The sequence below is a fragment of the Cebus imitator genome, unplaced genomic scaffold, assembly GCF_001604975.1.
Source record: "Cebus imitator isolate Cc_AM_T3 unplaced genomic scaffold, Cebus_imitator-1.0 Scaffold541, whole genome shotgun sequence".
Classification (NCBI taxonomy): domain Eukaryota; kingdom Metazoa; phylum Chordata; class Mammalia; order Primates; family Cebidae; genus Cebus; species Cebus imitator.
In genome coordinates this window covers 562,789-568,271 of record NW_016107856.1, presented here as the reverse complement: position 1 = coordinate 568,271, position 5,483 = coordinate 562,789, and the positions used below count along the sequence as shown (strand labels likewise).

General features: G+C 45.8%; 1 non-coding gene across 1 annotated transcript; it reads left to right on the top strand.

Moving 5' to 3' along the window:
• Positions 1 to 2,090: 2,090 nt before the first annotated feature.
• On the top strand, positions 2,091 to 2,163 carry TRNAV-CAC. Its single transcript has one exon. It is a non-coding gene; the product is annotated as a tRNA-Val (tRNA).
• Positions 2,164 to 5,483: the final 3,320 nt, after the last annotated feature.

The window sequence follows — 5,483 nt, the reverse complement described above, 5'->3', positions numbered from 1 at the left end:
AAAAAAAAAAAAAAAAAAAAAAAAAAAAAAAAAAAAAAAAAAAAAAAAAAAAAAAAAAAAAAAAAAACGAGTTTTAAAACTGGAGTTAACTGCTCTACTGCCTTTCCAGATTATAAATTTAATATCCAATTTTCTTCCTTGACACTATATTCCTCCACTGAATACTCCTTCATAACATTCCTTATCTTTCCATCATCGCTACCCCATCTATACCACACAGGAAGAAATGCTTTGCCCTATTGCCTCCTGCTGCCATAAAATCATGTTTTATAGGTGTCAGAGTCTTTTTTTTTTGGAGACAGAGTCTTGCTTTGTTACCCAGGCCGGAGTGCAATGGCACCATCTTGGCTCACTGCAAACTCCGCCTCCTGGGTTCAATCAATTCTCATGTCTCAGCCTCCCGAAGAGCTGGGATTACAGGAAACTGCCACTATGCTCAGCTAACTTTTGTATTTTTAGTAGAGATGGGGTTTCACCGTGTTGCTCAGGCTGGTCTTGAGCTCCTAATCTCATGTGATCCACCCAGCTCAGCCTCCCAGGGTGCTGTGATTACAGGCGTGAGCCTCAACACCTGGCCTCAGAGTCTACAGAAGGAGGATGTGGTGGAAGATACTGAGCAATGGGATAATAAAGAGTTGGGAACAGAGTTGTTTCATAAGGAATTAGGTATATGAGAAGCTCTAAGGGCCAGGATTTGGATTATTCAACTCAGAAAGGGGAAGGAACCTTGACTTCATGACGGTAAAAAATTCCACCACCTTTGCCCAGAAAGAAGTGATTCACACGCTAATATCACTGTGTTCTCAGGGAAATAGCTCCCCACAAGGTATTGCATTAGGGAGAAGCCACAGTGAGGAACAGTGATGAGCAGGGCATAAAGAGTGATTGTCCTAGGCCAGATACGATGTCATGAGGGTGAACTCCAGGACCTCCTGTCCTTCAGGACGATCCCACAGTCTCACTGACCGCTGAGGCCAGATTCATGAAAGCTTTGCCTTTCCAGAGACTGATCAGGGGAAAAGCTACTGACACAATCTCTTCAGCTCCTGGCAGGGAGGGGCAAGGACTACTGACATTGAAAGTGGCCCCTTGGGGGATGACGGGAGGATCCTTGTGTCCTGGGCTATCCTAGGTCTCATCTGACCTTGCATAGTGAAAGCTACTCACAGGAGAATTCCCTTATCAGGGAAGCCCTTAGAGTGGAAGGGCTTTCCTAACATCGACTCCCATTTCTGGAAGCATATGCCATTCTTCTCCACTCTCTGCTGCACTGTGGTCTTAGCCTCTGTAGAGAATGTTTGTTGGTTCTCTTTAGCATTACAACATCCCATTCCCTTCTTAGGGATACCCTGAATTTGAGTAGGATTAGAGTTCAAGTAGGATTAACCTTAACCCGAACCTCAGGAGGAGTAGGCACTAATTATTTAAACGAAGCAATATGTCCCATCCCTGTTATACACGGTATATTTCATCCCTGTTATACGATAATGAGTTCTGCAAGAAGTACACACTTTTTTTTTTTTTAATACTTTGCTCATGGCACTGCTGTAAATCTAGTTAAAGACGAGAATGTGAAAATGCTTCTAAATTCAGTGCTGGGCAAACCTAAGGCGTATTTTGTTTCAAATATGAGCTGGTTTTCCTAGACACGGCCAAGTCTGTCCCCTAGGTCTCTTCTACTCCGTTTTCCTCCAGTCCCCAGGCTGGGCTCAGCTCTCGGTGGCCGCGGTGGCCTGGCCCCGGGGCGTCCGCGCTCCCCGCCAAGCGCTCCTAAAGGACCCGACAGCATCAGGAAAACTCCACGACCAGAATTCGAGGACGCCTGGAGCCCCGTCCCAGTGTCTCAGGGCTCTGGCTGCAGCCCTGATTGCGCCGGAAGTTTCCTGAGGAGGCACCATGGAGTTCACCCCTGCACTCTCGGTCACGACCCCACGTGAGCAGCCCGGGTCTGACTTGCGTTGCTGGCTACTTGCGGACGCGCCCCGAGCCCGAGCTGTGGGTGGCTCGCCCGGGTACTTTCCTCGTGGGTCAGGGACAGTGGTGAGCCTCTACCTTTCAACAGTCCTTTGCGAGGTGCCAGCTCCCAGCTAGTTTCCGTAGTGTAGTGGTTATCACGTTCGCCTCACACGCGAAAGGTCCCCGGTTCGAAACCGGGCGGAAACAGCGTGGTGCTTTTCGCTTTTCTTTTTCCTTCTCCATAGCCATTCGAATTTTACATAACAATCCGCCAAGACCTTGGTGAGATCGCGGAACTCTAGGTCCGAGGAGAGCTGAGCGGCTCTCGACTACGGATGCGAGCTAGAGGGCGGGCGGGCGCCCCTGGCGGCTGTGGGTGACTGGGTCCCTCCGGAGCAGTGAGACCTTTTGACAGCAGCAGACACCGTGTCGCGGTTCCGCCCTGTCAGTTTTCTGTGTCTTTTCCGACACCCAGAAGGCCACTCCCGGCACGTTGGAAACCAGAAATGGTTGCTCAGTGAATGAAGTCTCGCTTCCGACCCGGACCCCCGAGGACAAAGTTGTGGTTCAGGGCCGAGTCCTGAAGGGCCTCCTTTTCTCACACCCTGCTCAGGCTCTAGCTCTGGCATCCGGCTGCGACTGCGACTGGTCCGTTTCCTCCACATAGTTTACAAACCTGTATGGAGATCCAGGTGTGTGCTGGTGATTATCTCGCTCTGCGCTGATTGCCGGTATCATTAACCCCCTAGCCCAGAGGAACGAAACCAACGTGGTGAGGGAGCTGGTATCACAAGTCGCTTTGCTCCATCACCCCCACCAAACCTGCCTTTATTGTGCTTATTTTCTCCACTTGTCACCATCCAGTCACGAAAATGTTAATTCTTTCTCTTTCCTCTCATTTTAGGATTCTTAGGGAATTCTAAGCTCTTTGGTTCTAGATCTGGTGGAAACAATGTACATTTTGTAGGGAACCAGCCCCCACACGCCACCCATGGGTACCCCGAGTTCGGGGGCATCAAAGGAATAAGAAAAAGACAGATTAAGAATGAAAGTGGGACCAGGGGACCATCATTTTGTACTGGGGGCAGTGAAGGCCCTGCGCTCGGGGTTCCACAGTATTTATTGAACACAATCACTTTCATCTATAGTGCAGGTGGTAGGGTGAAACGGTGAAGGGAAGCTGTGCGTCAAACACAAAATTGATAGCAGCACGGTTTATGTGAGTTTCTCAAGAGTTAAAAGCGTATGCTTATCAATAGACAGTGCAGCTGGTGGGAGTGGGCTTAGCAAGGAGCCTACAAGTCTGGTTACATTCCAGTGCTTCAAGGGAGTGTTATGTCCTTGGGCACTTTGTTTAGAATATCAGAGCTTAAGTCACTCTGTTCCTGAGAACATGCTGGCAGTAGAGAGGCCTTCCTCCCCAGAGGCCTCCATGGTCTTCCGCAGTTTATTGTTCCTGATTTCTTTTATACATTACTTATAACCACTTTATGTAGGCACACTGTAAACCCTTTCTCCATTGCTGCTTCCCCCAACACATTTTTAATTAAAAGATTATTTTCACAACTCTCCTAAAAGAGGGGCAAACAATTTGAACAGACACTTGATCAAAGAGGATATATGGATTGCAAATAACCACATGGAAAGATGTCCAACATCATTAATCATTAGGGAAATGCAAATTTAAAACACAGTAAGATACCACTACATACATATCAGAATGTCTAAAATTTAAAAGACTGACCATACCAAGTTGCAAGGATGTGGAGAAACCAGAACACTTATTCACTGCTGGTGGAATGTAAAATGGTACATTCACTTTGGAAAACAGTTTGGTGTTTTTTTTAATGTTGAATTACTACAATATGACTCAGCCATTTACCTCCTAGGTATTTACCCAAGAGTAAATAGAGCATATGCTTATATACACACATTCATAGCAGCTCTATTTGTAATAGCCCCAAACTGTAGACAACCCAAATGTCAATCTGTAGCAGGAGCAGCAGAGAACAAAACTCTGGAACACCGAACTGAGGAAGAAAGTGACTTTTTATTCGGCAGGGAGCTCCGGCGGGCAACAACCTCATTCACCGAGCTCCCTGAGCTGCAGCTTCTCTCCCCTTTTATAGGCTTACAATGCTAAAGGGGAAACTGAGGCAGAACTATGTCATCATCCATTTGCTGGACATCCAACCTTACAATCTTTTGGCTTCATTGATTTGCTAATTCGTATGCAGTGCGAATGGGGACCAGTAAGGGAGAGGGGCTTACAGAGACGAGACAAAAGCAACAAGACGTTTGCTGGCAGAGGTGTTTCCAGGAGGGAGCCTGGTCTGTGGTGACATGGAGGCATGAACCAGTGCCAGGCTCCAGCCTGGGGATAACATTCATTTGCAGCTCTTTCAAGGTTAACAGCAGAGATGCTGGGAAATAAAGAGGGAGTCATTTTCCCAGCTCTTTGGCATTTCATTTCATTTTTTTTTCCTTCCTCACTCTCCTTCCCACCTGGAAGTCAGGGGAGGAGGTGAAATTGAAGGAGGTGAGGGGGTCTCCCCTGTCTTTTTTTTTTTTCACTTCACAGCCTTCAGCTTCATAATCCCCTCTCAAATCAACAGGTGAAAGATCAATCCATACAATGGAATGTTACTCAGCCAAAAAAAAAGACGGAACTACTGATATATACAATAACATGAATCTCAAGTGTGCTGAGTAAAAGAAGCCACTGCACCTAGCCTCCATTAAAGCATTTTGATTTTACAAGAAAACATTTTTGGGCCAGGCGCGGTGGTTCATGCCTTTAATCCCAGAACTTTATGAGGCTGAGATGGGAGGATCGCTTGAGGCCAGGAATTTGGGACCAGCCTGGCCAACATGGCAAAACCCTATCTCTACTAAAAATACAGCAATTAGCCGGCCCTCGTGGCATGCACCTGTAATCCCAGCTACTCCGGAGGCTGAGGCAGGAGATTCACTTGAGCCTGAGAGGCAAAGGTTGCAGTGAGTGGAGATCCAGACTGCAACAGAGCGAGACTCTGTCTCAAAAAAAAAAAAAAAAAAAAGTGGGGCCTATGAACTGTGCCTAACGTGTAAATCGGCCCTGACTTGTGGTGAATAATTTCCAATGTGTATACATGTGCCAACACTTATACATTTTAAATATGTTACATTTATTGTTGTCAGTTAAGCTTTAACATAGTTATTATAATCTTTTTAGTATTTCCCAGAAAAAAAAAAGCCCACATATTTGAAGGCTGTTTGGAATATTCATATAAAATACAGGTCGACCATCCCAAATCTGAAAATCTGAAATCCAAAATATTCCAAAATCCTAAACTTCTTGGGTGCTGACAGGATGATCAAAGGAATGCTCATTGCAGCATTTTGGATTTCAGATTTTCAGATTTGAGATACTCAACTAGGGTAGGTATAATGCAAATATTCAAAAATCTGAAAAAATTCAAAATTTAAAACAATTCTGGTCCCAAGTATTTCAGATATAAGATACTCAAATTGTACTTTTTTTTTTT